Raw genomic sequence first — 14,759 nt, 5'->3', positions numbered from 1 at the left:
TAGCAAACGGATGACCGTCTCCCCTGTCATAGCTTTTAGCTCTTTCATAGCATGACAAGATTAGTGGCGAAGCCCTTTGAGTACTGGAGAGGAGCTTCCTAGTAGTGTGCTCACCACTTGCTTTTAATGTTGAAAAGAAAAACAAGATAAAGGGATTGAAAATGTTGACATTTTTAAGTCTAGAAAACCCCTTTGAAGTCTGCCTGTGCAGTTACAAGTCATTGTAGGTAGGGTCTTAATGCAGCAGAACAGTTAAACACTGACACTGGAATATTATTTTAACTGAACTCAGGACTGAATCAATTATATTTCAAGAGGAGAAAGTACAAAAACTAATCCAAGTACATTCTACAAAATTCCTTATGTCATTCCTCAAATGTTTTCTGCAACCTGCTGTAGTCTATTTTGACTATGATATGATATAAAGGGTTTATTGGAATTCATCTGGGATAACCTTTCCGCAATGTTTTGTCTTTACCTCTTGTAGATAATGCATGCCATCAAGGCTTTTTTTTCACACACCCACCCTTGTAAGAGCCACAAAACAAGACTATAAAACATTTGGCACAAAATTTTTACTATCTTTTGAAATTAGGCTTACTTTTCACTACTAGTAAAATGTATTTAATTTACTGCCAATGGCCAGTGGACAATTTGATCAACTCTAATTTTTAGATAGCTTCATTTTCATGACAGATTTTAATATTCCATTTCAACTAAAAGCTATCTTTGCTGAATGCAAAACAATAAGAATAATTATCAGTGCCAGCATCACGAGAACATTTCTGATCACGTTTGCTTTCATTAAAAATAGAGTCTTTGTTTTCTGCTTACATTTAATTGGCAGAGTTCCTTTAAAGTTTACTCTTGGCCCTGAGACTTGAGAGTGCAGTCAGGCATGCGGGGAGAGCAGCCCTAATAGGCAGCCTGCATAACCTCACCAGCTAAAGCTCATGGGCTGTGCGGGGGCTGTGCACCGGGGGAAAACTACCGCCCGCCGCCGCTCAAGCTAGCATGAACTTTACATACCGCACGTTTTGCTGATTGATTAGAAGTGTAGTCATCCTTAAAGGCGAATCAGCGAAGGACCTACAATAAGTCACAAACACAAAGATGGTTTTATGTAGCGTACTTTTATGGAACAGGCTCTTTCAGGATGAGGGCTTTGTTTGCAGGCGGTGCGAGGTGGCTGGTGACTCCTGTGAGCTTACTGGTTGGGGCAGGTTCTCCTGAATCACTTTACGTGGAAACCAAACTGCACCTGAGCAAACATTGGAAGGTGGGGAAGGAATTGCTTTCAGTTCGCAGCCACAAAAGTTAGAGTGACTTATGCATGTTCCAGTAGGGAAAACTTTCTCTCACAGCCGATTGTTTGATAAGATACAACAGCAATTAATTTTAGTGGGGCTAGTAAACATGAATTATTGTACAGCTCCCCCCCTTCTAGCTGGATTTAGAGGTTTACCTGGAAGAACAATATTAATCAGAGACTGTCTCTCAGTTACTCTGATGGCCTCAGTCAACTGGTATGACAGGTAACAAAAGCATTTGCATGTATATTCTCTATATATCTAGATAGAAAGGTATCTAGATAGATAGATAGATAGATAGATAGATAGATAAATAGATAGAGAGAGAGATAGGTAGGTAGGTAGATAGATAGATAGATAGATAGATAAATAGATAGAGAGAGAGATACCAAGTAGAGTGAGCCAAGAGATGTATGTGACAGTCCATATGTTTCTTACGGTAGGCTCACTGGTTTGTAGCCGCAGTTTCAGCTCAGCCTGGAGAGCATCAGGAACAGAAGAGCAGGTCAGTGTAGAAAAGCACGTTGTGGCCAGCGGAGCAAACTGGCCTCTGAAATGGATAGTCACTGGATCCGTTGACAGATTTCCTTGTGCAAAGTAAGGGGAGAAAAAAAATAGAAAGTTCCTTTTCCAAGCAGATGTGACGCACTGCCAACGTGTGCTAGCAGTCCTCACTTAGGCAGGAGATTCCAATATGGGCATAAATTCTGTCAGGTGCTGCTCATTAAAACTGTGACGAAGAAGATAACAGCACAGCAAGTTGTCTTGCCATTATCTGTCTGGCCTAGCTTATACTCTACGTGTCAGGGTAGAGACCACTCTGTCTCGTGTCTCAAAACATATTGATAGTAAGAACTGGATCCAGACAGGCAATGTTGGCTCCTATCCAGAAAGTGTTACAACTATATGTGTATATATCAAACTTAAAGTATTTAAACAGACCCCAACTCTGGCGTATCAAAGTGTCTAGAAAACACGTTTCTTCAAAAGAGCCTTTTCTACTTTGGAATAAGCAAGAAAAATAGTAACAGGCAAGATATATTACAAAATCTGGGCCTCAGTCCAGGAAAAGCACAAGTTTCCAAGATCCTCGCATTTTTATATTATGGCCTATATTGAGGTCAAACCTTTTTAAGGTGTGGATTTTTCTTCTGGGTACTTCAAGAGGAAACAATGTGGGTTTGTTTCCGTTTCATTTCTTTATGGTGCGTAAAGGAATCCTGTGCTATTTGTTTTTTAAAAGATTGCAGCTTCTTTTTTATTGCTAGGTTCTATTCTTGTCCTCTCTTCTGGTCTGCAGTGAGTCTTGCTGGAGCTCTTAGGGCTGAGGATTGTGGATCCCTCCTTGAAGAGGAAGGATACTGAAACTTTAACAGACTTTTCCTCCAACATGATTTTAGCAATCAAAGAGCCTATGAAAGCCTGAAACTTCTGAGTCTCTGTTAATTTAAAACAGATTTTGCTTTCATTGTGTCTCATAACCCTACCAGTTTTCCAGTCCTCCAGTGTCTCACTATAGCCATGAGATAAATAAAGTATGAATTGCTGTTGTCTGAAGACAAGGAAAAAATATTTCAAAAATAATATTAATAAAGAGGGGCAAAAAAGCTGAAAAACTATCTTATCCTTTTGTATATGATGAGGATGGTCCTTAAAACTTTTTGTAGGATAAAGAAAACTCCCCTCAGTGGGTTCAGCAGTTCATCTCTTCTGACCAGTGAGGGAGGATGTAGCCAGGGGATTGCTGTGCTCCAAGTGCCATCCCCTTGGGGAGCAAACTGGTATCAGCACAGGTCAGTATCCAGGGCTGCTTCCCAATCCCTCTCTTTGCGTTCCTTTGAGGACAGTGCTGGGGTGACTCCAAATCAGGACTGCGTTCAGCCTGTTGGTCATGCCATACTGGTTTGTACCAGGTAAGGGTTATAGCAGATATATTATATATTACTGTTTGCCCTTGGCCTTGCTGCGTAGACACTGATGAAAATCCTTTGCACTCATCCCCCTGCCTGCCACAGTTAATCCCGTGCACCCATTCTTTTTAACACCACATGTGTATACATGCAAATGTCATTACTAATGTGCCTTGTCTGGGTTTATCTTACGTTCTCTTTGCCTTTGAAGGTAAAGGAGCCCAAGGGATTTCATACTGGGGCATGTAGTGACCATTCAGCAGTGCTATTAGGAAAAGAGAGGTAAGATACAATGGGGATGCGTCTCGTTCTAGCCAGTCACAGCAGTATATAGTCAGTCATACTATACACAGTCTATGTAGTGTAATGCTAGTGCGACTTTCGTGTTTTTCATGGATCACTGACACAGTATCAATCTTATGAAAGCAGGTAACAGTGTCATGTGGCTGCTCTATACCTTAGTAATGTGTACATCCATTGCACAGGCTCTGTCTGCACACAGATACTGTTTGAATGTTTGCATGTATTGACAGTCGGGCAGATGGGCAACACATTAGACCTACCACACATGTGCCGTGCTGATGCCCATACGTCCATCCCGAGTTCATCCAGCCTGCTGTGTGGGCTGGCTGTGGGCTCAGTGCGGTTGTGTTGGCCTGGCTGGGCAAGGCCAGTGCTGAGCTGTGCTCCTTGGTGCGCCCAGCATCGCCAGGCATCTGCAGCCTGGTGAGAAGCCTGTTGCTGCTCTTGCTCAGACCTGTCTGTGGGGCAGACAGCAAGCCTAGGCAAATGTCCCAATGCTGTTGTACAGTCAGACTTCTGGACAGGTACAAGAGGGCATCTGTGGTGAAACTGGCCCCTAGAGCAGCCTTAGTAATCTATCAGTTCTTGGCTGCCTCTCTGCCAGTTCAATTCACTATTTAAGAAGTCTATGCAGTTCTGGAGTGCCACAGAACTGGTCTGCCTTTGCTCCATGCATCTCCTCTCCTCCAAGCAAGGCCAACAGAAAGGGATACCTGATAGAAAACAGGCTGTCTGATAATCCTCAGCAACTGGAGTAGCCCTGCAACCTCGCTAGAGACACCATCATTTATAATGGAAGCTGAACTGGTGCAGAAGAGTCAGTCCTGGACTGTTTCAGGATGAACTATGTGTATTTCCACAGAGACCTTGTCATTTCCATGTTGGTTTCTGGCTTGTCCTTGAATTAAGGGGTAGCTGCTAACCTCAGCATCTCATACTGAGAAACCTGGAAAGTCCATGACTTCTACTTTTGCTTCATATACAATGAAAGATAAGGGCTTTATTTTTTTCTGCTAGAGAATGTGTGCGTAGGAAAACATCCAATCTGTCAAACTCTTCGTGACTAATAAATATTAACTGCTTCAAGTCTTCTAATTATCTCAATTTTTAAAAAAATCTGTGGCCAACTACTTAAATATTTAACCATCTGCCAAAAAGCACTCTTGGAGGTTTATTCTACAACATACAGGCAATGTTGTTGAAAATGGAAACTTTTAATACAGTGTCTAGATGAACGTGATATTGACTTTTTTCTTAAGTCAATAAAGATAGTGTGGTAAATTTTGTCAGGGTCTCCACATAATGACACCCCCAGTCTTCTCTCAACATTCCTCCATTTGAACATGCCTGAAGATCAACTTGGCACAGAAAGGTTGAAAAACTCCCTGTGTTAAGATATTGAACCGTTAGTTAACCCATGTCAAACACAATGGAGCTAGCCACAGGCCGTGCCCATTGCCTCTTCTATGTGATTCAATAACTAAACCCAGTAGGATGCATGCAGAACAAGAATAATGATACTCGTTTTCAATTCAAGCTTAGCAAAGCAGATGTATGCCAGCTGGGCTCCCAACTCGTGGTCACTTTCACTTCCTTTTGCATTCTTTGCTTCTCTTGATCTGGTGATGTCTGTAAGACTGATGCCTTGGGGGGAAAAAAGGGAAAGAGAGACACTTTGAAATCCCAGGCAGCAAGCAGGAGCAATCCAGACAGCAGGTGATATTTCAAAGCTCCAGGTCAAGATGAGTCATAAGCCCTCAGGCCTTATATCCCTTCAGATCCCCAGAAGTCTTCTGAATTCCAGAAGCTTACTGACCTCTTTAAAGGTAATAATGAATAATCAATACTACATTTGATCCCTTGCATAAAGGTATTACAACAAATGCACTACATCTTTTGAAAGGAAGAATAACATTTTGATCTTATGTTGTAAAATTGCCATGCTCAAGTCTACCTCCTGGCTCATATGCTTAATTAGGTAATGACATCCAGCTGGACTACAAAGGCTCTTGCAGAAAGCCAGGCTCCTCTGGGAATAAAGTGTCTGATAGGAAATGTTTAGACTTTGAGATCCTCTGACACAAACTGATGTTTCTGAGGAGGATTCTATGTCATGTCCTTTTTATGGTGTTCAGCTTAGTACAGAGCAACCAAAGCCCGTTCTCAATACAAAAGACATGGATTTTGGGGGGAGACAGAGCAGATTCCAGGTCCAGTTTCACCAACTCATGAAGAAAATGCCATTTGGTGAGATTTGGCAGAAGGTTATAGAAGTGACCTGTGGAAGGTCAGACTTACTTCCCTCCTTTCCCCTCGTTCCTCCTTTCCCACCGATTGTACTTTCCCTCTGTTTTTACATTAGAAGTGTCTTGTGAGACATAAAGGGTGAGTGACATTGGCTTGAGCTGTCCCCTTACTAGTCAGGGAAAGTAAGAAAGTCTTTTGGCTATGGAATATAATATGTTGTTTTACAGATGTCTGAGCACACACAGACTATGAAACTTCATTTGCTACCCAGCCAAGGCAAGGAGCCCTGCTGAATTCAGGAAGAAGTCCTGGAGAGGTGGATGCTTCCTGGATGCTTCCTTTCAAGATGTTGGGGTAGTATTTAATTTCCTTTTCTTTTTTTTTTTTTTTTTAAATTTATTTATTTATTTTGTCAAAGCTCTAAAATGCTCATTTTATAAGTTAGGATGCCGGGATGCCTGCCATATTGGCTAATGTTTCAATCTGAATTACATGTGGGACTTGCATGTCTTTGCTGCCTTCTGCGTTAGGGTACGTACATCTTTATTGGTTTATATAACAGTTGTCTCTTGTACATAATGAAGTGCTAAGAGAAACAGTATGTACGGCTTTGGGTCTGGAGCTTGAGACTATAATATTTCCACTTAGAGTGCACCAAGGGCATACTACAACAGAAAATCTCTAGTATTGATCATGACATCGACCTGACACCATCCCTGCCAGCAGCAAAGTCCGTTAGCGGGGCTCTGACTCTGGGTGTGTGCTGTATTAATGGCCAAAAGCTCTTCATTCTGCAAAGCGGCAGAGCAGCTTCGCTTCCCATCGCTGCGGCTGAGGACAAGGACTGAATGATGCTTCACAAGCAGCAACTTCATAGGTTCTCCAGATGACAAGTCTTGCTTTTATTACCTTTGATGTGACTAACGATTCAGTGCTCTGTTTATGAGGTACAGCAATTACTTGCAGGTGATTTTTATTTATTTTCTATTCATTGCATTTGGCACTGACTAGGTGAAAACGAGAATGTATTGTTATGACTCTTGTAGACATTCCTAAATGCAAACCAAGAGAGAAGAGTCTTTTAAGATGATCAGAGACCTACCGTTTTCTTAAGTCTTAGGGATGGAAGGACTGACACCAACTCTGATGGAGTCCTTTTAAATCATGTTTCGAGCATAGTCTGCTCTCCCAGTCCTACCCAACCCTTGAGTAAAGTTTGTATCCATATGGCTATTATAAGCAAATACATATGGAGGGAGGTATTACATGAGAATGAAACTGTAGTGCAGGAACAAGTCCTAATGTTGGACCAAAGCTCCTTGGAGCTGGTGGGGCCGTGTACCATGGCTTCACAGAGTTGCCATTCTGGCACTGTTAGCTTGAACCTATTTGTGCTTTCCAGCTCCACCCAAAGGAAAAGGCTCCACTATTGCCACTCTTCACTGACTGTGCTGTCATCTAAACTTGACTTCAGCCTTGCTCTTTTCAGTCACTTGATTCCAAAGTTTTCTCTCTATACAAATAGTCAGATCATTTTCTGTGAGTATCCCAGTTCAACGGGATCTTCCAAAGGGCTCTCTTCCTGAAGGATAGGTAAACAAAAAGAAAACATCATAGTCATAGAAACAGAATTATGACAGAAAAAGGAAATGTGAAGAATATCTAATGTCTAAGCTGTAATACTTCATAATTAAGAGTTAGTTTTATCCTGATTCTGAATATGCTAGGTTTTTCCTCACTTTCCAGTAAATTTTTCTATTCACTGTTGGGCTTTGTAAATGTATCTGTATATATACACCTGTATGTGTGTGTATAAGTATATATAGAGATATATGCCACAGTTAGCTTTAACGTAAATTTATAGTAATTGCTGATAGCTGAAGCAATAAAAGGGGGGAAATTAATAGTTAAAGGAACAGAGTTCCTAATGGTTCTATAAGGCAACAATAAAGGAGCTTGTATTGTCTTTCTATTTCATACGAAAGTCCATGACTGTGCATCTAATAAACTCATGAAAGTTGGGACAGCGAAGTGCTGGAATGCACTGACAATGAATGCAGCCCTCTTTCAACTGGTGATGGATTTTCTGTAGATGGTATCAGTAGGCACAGCAGAAATGAGATGCAGCGTATTCCTTCCCTGGAAGAGAGCTGTGGCTTCTGACTTCTGTCTGTCTGGAATTTTTGACTCTCTTTTGCTTGCTTTGTTAGTCTGGTGATGCTATCAACTTCACAAGAGCTTTTGTTTACAGTTGGTTTTTTTCCTCCATCTCTCCATTTTCCCTCCACTCCCCCTAAGCCCCAGTATTTCCTTTCATGCTTTGGCTGAACGTAAATGAAACATTCTGACAGCCAAGAACAAACCCATAAATAAGCACAACCAAGGCAAAACTTCATTTAAACGTTAAACAAAACTCTGGTTTAACCCTAGCACAGTCATGCCCTCTGGGGTTGTCAAGTTATTAGCCACGTGCTATCTTTCCTGCATGTGGCAATCACAGTGACAGCAAGCCAGCAGAGACACATCCAGGAAGGTTTAAATTAGTTGAAAAGCACTGGTGGCAGTCAAGTTACAGCAATGCAGTACTTGGCACATGTCAGTTAGCCATACCTTTTTCACGTAGGTTTGCCGAGTTCTTTGTTGACACAACTACTGCTGGTCCACAGGTAGTTTTTGAGTCTAGCTTGGGGTACTAGCCTGCGCCACACAGCAGCCATCATATGACTGCAATGTAGACATAACTTCAAGTATGATCAGCAGGCTTGTGTTGAAGGGACCTTGCTGTTCTCCCTTCTCCCAGGGGAGAGCAGTAAAAAGGAGGCAAAGTCACAAAGGGAGAGCACCTTGGCCTGCGACCAGGGAGGAAGATATGTACTGCAGTCCTTGTAGAACAAGCAGCTTGCTTGTAGAACCCGTTTCAAATCTCTGTAAGTCCAGATTCAAGGACTCAGTTATCATTAAGGTCCTCATCTACCACCTGTTAAAGACTTCCACTGACTGAATGGGCAGCTGGAAGAGTCTGAAAAGCTGGAGTCTGCAAGCAAATAGTACTTTTCCATGGGCAATACCTTTGATTTCAATGTTTACATCCTAAAGCACTGTTCAACCATTTGCAGGCTCTGACCCAGATGGCTCCCTGGCTTGAAGGACTCTTTCCCAAGAGATAGCCTTTCCCTTCTCTGTGATTAACTGTCAACAAACATATCAGGCTTTTCTCCCATGAGTCATCTCTCTGAAGTCTTATTTGGACTAAAAAAATTAGCAAACAATGTACCGAAGACAAGATTTTCAGTAAACAAATATGTATCTTATAAGCAAAGGGTTGAAAGAGTTAAAGAAAGTAAAACAGAGTCCATTCCAAGCCTTTACATTTTGAAAACATTGATGAAATTAGCTTTTCACTGTTTTACCAGCACTACTTTCAAGCTTCCTTCCCACGCTGCTGGGCAAGTTACTTGCAGAGTACTCAGGGATACGAATCTTCACCGAGCCTGACTCCTAGTTTGTCTGACAAATGCTCATGCTGTGAAAGAAGAGGCTTTCAGCTGCCCTGGATTGAGGAGGCTGTCAGACATCCCCAGAGAAGTTCCCGTGAAAAGAAGCTTCTTCAAAACTTTGTTTAAAGTGAGGGCTGTTAATCAAGGCCTTGGTGCTCTCATTAGAGTGGGGGGGAACGATTTAAAGTCAGGAAGATGCAGTATATGAAAGTCATGAAATTGAAATGAATACATCTTTTGCCAGCTGGTTTCACACCCCCAGTTGGCAATCCACAAAGGTTTAGAGGGGGAATTAAATCCATTTTTCAGCAGAAATAACTATTTTTGTGATTATCATATAGATTCCATGAGCTACACTTTGGTCCTATCAAGACAGGCAGGCAGCTGCATGAGAGGTGGAAAGAGAGAAAATGATTGAGATGAAATCACCACCAACAGCTAGTGCAGGCAGGAAGGCAGCATTGGATCCCAGCCACAATACTTCTGCAACCTGGTTTGAATGGTCCTGGTGGGATGCCATAATGTAACCTACACCGAACGAGTTACGTGGAAAGCCGTCTGACATGGGGCTCTATTTCAAAGAAAAAATATAGATTCCTTCCAGGCTTTAATTGCTTTTATTTTACTTGTTTTGCTCTTGGGGATAAGATTGCCTTCAGTAAAATGAGATTAAAAAAAAGTAGAGTAAAATAGCACTCTAAACCAGAGTCAAGTGAGAAGAGCTTGGAGAAGAAAGGGTTTTTCTCAGTGTGAGTCTTTAATGAAATGGGTGACTGAAATGCTTATCTGTATGTATGCTTATCTTATATGTACGGGTACAATCCTGTTCTTACTTGGGTTTTCTTCCCCAAATGACCGACCTTCAAAGTCCATTAAGTGTCGTTAGGGTGGAAGCGATTTTGGCCAGATTGCTGCCTTACTTCAGAACTGATGACTCAGCTTCCACCTTTATCGGCTCTGGGCACAATCTCACCCTCCGAGCACGAACGCTGCAACCCAGTTTCCAGCTGCAGAGCAAATCTGTTTTGTCTATCAAAGGTCAGGATCAAGTCCTCAACTGTGAACCGCAGGAGTATAAATACTTTCTGGCAATTGGACTTTTGTTGCCTGGTGTATCTTCCTAGCCAACAATTGTGGTGCCTGCTGTTTCTGATAGCAATTTCCCCATCCCCTTTTGGATTACTGGAAATTCATCCCTCTGCAAAGAGCACATGTATCTCTTGAAGTCCCAATTTATGTCCCGTTGTGATTATTTAAGAAGTGCCTGGGAGCCTTGTAGGGACTTAGCCCTGGGATGAACTAAAGATTAGCTTCTATTTACTGCAAAGTACCAGAAAGTGTCATAGCCAAGCATCCCTGGCAGGAGAGCAGGGAACAGCTAACTGTGGCACCCCAGCCATCTCCTGGCTGGAGTGACCTGAGCGCTCAGAATGGCTCTGACCACACGCACAGGTGGAAGATCAGTGTATTTTTGTGTTAAAACAGAGAAAAGGGAGGCTGAGAAAGAGAATAAAATAAGCAACTCTTTTGAGCTCTCTTAAAAACTGCACTAATTTAGGTAGCAAAAAGTGAGGAGGGCTCTCCATGAGTTTTAGGTATTGGTTTAGCACTTACTAAATATTAGTGAGAAAAATGTTTTTTCTTTTCTAGAAGGTGCCATATCAGTTCTTGAAGGCTTACTAGCAGGACTCCCTTGCACCACCCCATTCCTCAAACGATCCCATCTGTGAATATTTGTTCTGTCATGAAATAGCAATAAAATTGGGCAGGTCGTGGGTTTAGAGACTTTTTTTTTAACTCTGTCTAGAAGACTTCACTCATTTACCTGGAAAAAGTCAGAGAAATATCCACAGTCTCTTGTTGGTTTGCCAGTTATGGAATACCATACCGAAACTGCAGATCAGTAGTACACAACCTTTTCAGAACCAATGTGTCATTCTGACAACTTTCCAGGACCAAAGGGGGCAGACTTAATCTCCATACATATTAACATAAATTTACATAGGAATGGAGTCAGAGATGTATGTGCGAAGTTGTTATTATTGTGTATTTACAATAAACTTCACTGTAAGTGTTGACAGCACTTCACAAAACAGAGAGGAAGACAAAAACATCCTTTGAGAGTCAAAGAGTAAATGAAGCAATGTTTTCCTGAAAATGGTTCCTTGTGTCTTCCCAAAAATTTGACATGGCCATAGGCATCAAGAAATGCAACTTTGAGGCTGTCAGATGGCTACCGCATTTGTACGAATGGCAAAATAAATCTGATCTTCCACAAAGGAACGTGATGTGATCTGTGGTTGGAGGGACTCTGATTTTTTTTTTTTTTTTTTTTTTCCAGGTATGGAGATAAGGATTCTGGAATCCCTGCACCTTCCTCCAACACTGTATCTCAGCACCTATCTTTTTTTACTGATCCTACATGAATTCCACCTCTCTGAGATCTGTATAGCAAGAGGAAAAGTTTCATGTATGTTTCTGTCAACTTGCTGATTAACTGTTTACCCCCTGGAGCTGGCACATATGAGTCAGAGGTGAGTTCTGAGCCCGTGCTGGAAGAGGGGTTGCAACACTGCTGCAGATTTGAGGACAAGGAAAATTTGCTGTCTCCTGGTATGGGAAAGTCAGTGGCGCACAGTAGGGTTACAAGTACAACTCTATCGTGCTATTTCACTCCAAGAGAAAGGACTCCCTCTGAAAAGACCTTTAAATAGATGTGCTTTTGACGTGGAACAAAAGGAAAACAAATATTCTAAGGCTTATTTTTTTCAAAAATTAATCAGCAATGGGCATTGACATTTAATAAAATGGCCTGTAGCATCCCTGGCCATCGAAGATCCTGGGAAAAACTCCAAACTGCCAACACAATTGCTGGATAAGCCAGCTTAAGGGACCTGGAGGGCACTGCCAGAAGAAATATCCCCTTTAACTTTCAGCCACAGTGATGTTGTGCATTCATTACCAAAGAGGTGGAAGAACAGCACGATGTGCTCAAATAAATTGTTCAATATACTTGTTTAGATCTTGGAGTTAACTCTTATTTAGACCTTTATACTAAATGCTTTTTCTCTTAACAAAGTGCAAAATAATAAGGGTAGGATGTACATGTCCAGCACAGGGCTCTCTGTACCATGTTTTTGGGGGTCATGTGCAAGATAGGGAGGGAAATTAATTAAACCTTAAAACTATACACCCATCAGTTCAGATAAATCTGATTTAGACCCAGGGTTGAAGGTGGCAGCTGGGGATTTTTATAACTAAGTGGATGCCAGTGATCGTTTGAGGGTCACATGTGGTACAGGTATAAAACAGAGTAAGCCCCTGCAACCTTTATGGGAAATGCACCAGTGTGAGAGCCCAGTGTTGTTCAGAACATCCTTTGGCAGGTCTGACCTCCCTTTGGACCTTGGGAATGAGAGAAAGGTGGCTGTGAGTAGGGGCTCGCAGTCCCAAGTGGTTTGCCATGGCAGCTTAACTAGTCACCCCGCATCAACTACTGCTCATCTGTGAGCTCGTAGGCTGCGGCAAGTATGAAGTAATGCAATTTATCCACATCTTTTTTGACTCTAAGTTATCTCTGTGAGCTAGGTCTGAAGACGGGAGAAGAGCAATGGCCTTTTTAGATATTTCTCCAGTGGTTCCAATCTCAGGCTGTAACTGCACCTACAGGAGCAGGAGGCTGAGACGGTAGCACAGGTCTCTTCATCAAGTTTTTCTGGGCTGCCTGGTTCAAAACTTCATCTTTTATACTGCTATGAGTCACTTTGCTATTGGCACTCTAAAACAGGAAAATGAAACAATCCTTCTGCAAATCTTGGGACAATTATTGGCCATCCTCAAACATGTTCATGCCCTATGTCTGAACAAAAAAGTCATCAATAATGTTATCCCTGTGAATCAGAGTAACCCAACTCAGGGCTTTTGCTTACAAATCATCTCATAAATTAGTCAGCCAGTTCCAATTTTGGGTGACTTGCTGAAGAGAATCTGGGTCATAAATTGATATATTCTAAATTGGGCCAGTGACAGGGTGGATTATATAAGGACTTTCACTGCAGAGCCCCAGGTCCTATCCCCTGCTGCAATAAATACTTAATTTTTTTATGGAGTATGGAATAAATCCAAGAGACCGGCAAAGCTTTGGGTTAAAATACACTATAGCCTAGCGGTTAGAGATGTATCCTGGGAGTGACAGGCTCAAATCTCATGTCTAACTCAGGCAGAAGAGGAGGCTGAAACTAATCTCCAGCCTCCCAAGGGACAGATCCAGCTGCCAACAGATGGGAAGGTGGTCGTGTTCCCTCCCGGTGTTTTCTGTGAGGCACCCCCCTAGGAGACAATTTCTGGGAACACAAAAGTCAGGCAGAGGAATGCTTAGTTTGTGAAAGTGCAGACACAAACATCAAGCTCCTTAGAGCCAGCGTAATGCATATCTTCAGCACCTGAGATGTAAGGTTATTCTGTCGGTGACATTAAGTGACTGTAAACTTAGTTGACTGAATGGGAGGGGTCTGGAAGGTCTAAATTGGAATTCAGGTGCCTAACACGACAGCCTGTTACTTTAGTCCATTTGGGAGTTTAGGATCATGTGCTTTTATGTTTACTATAATCTTTTCAGCTCTTTCCCCAGATTTCTATTTTGAGCTAACCTCAGCACCCACAGAGGGATCCGTGACCCATCCACCGACTGCTGAGTTTGCTATGAGACTAACTGCAACTCCAAGCCTGGTTTTCCCTCCCATCTGGCAGCAAAACTGAACTGCTGCTGACTGAATGACCACCGATTCTCTTGGAAGCAGAGCTCTGCGAACAGCAACAGCCAACTCTGTCACCATTTGTGAGGATTTGTAGCTTGGGCCCTGAGACATCTGGCTGAGATATTTACGCGGTCCCGTATTGCACTCACTGAGACTCTGCGTTCACATCTGGAGTCTAGACTGAGTGACTCTATGGGCTGGCCTTCAAGCCTCCAAACAGCTCACGTCCCCCTTGTTCTCACACTTTTGTCTTTTTATTACTTTATTGGTTTATTTATTTGCTGTAGGTGTGCTTCAGTCTCATCTCCTCAGGCATTCCTGTCACGGCCACTTAAGAGCTTCGGTGAGGGATGGCAGTGGCTGAGAGAGACCTGGTAAAAGCAGACAGGTAGGGGGAAAAGGCTGTGATGTGGTGAGGCTGCAATTGCGTGGTGATGGTGATGGGGATGCCTGGCGCTTGCTTACGCTGTTTCTTCTGAGCTCCACAGCTGTGCCTGTGGGAAACGACAACGCCTGGCTGCACGCGGTTTGCATTCAGTGCATGTGACAGGGAGAAGGGCGTTCTCTAAGGCATCAGAGGTGGCCGCGTGGTTGAGGCAGACAGGGAGATGTGCTGCCCACTACACGGGGTGAGGTCTGTCAGCGAGCTGCAGGTGCCACCTGGGTCATCATGGAGCTCTTCTGTCTCAAGCTGGTTGGAGCTGGTCCCCGTTCGTTGTCCTGCTTTGAGGATGA

Source organism: Falco cherrug, chromosome 3 (assembly GCF_023634085.1).
Source record: "Falco cherrug isolate bFalChe1 chromosome 3, bFalChe1.pri, whole genome shotgun sequence".
Lineage (NCBI taxonomy): Eukaryota > Metazoa > Chordata > Aves > Falconiformes > Falconidae > Falco > Falco cherrug.
This window is presented reverse-complemented; position numbering follows the sequence as displayed.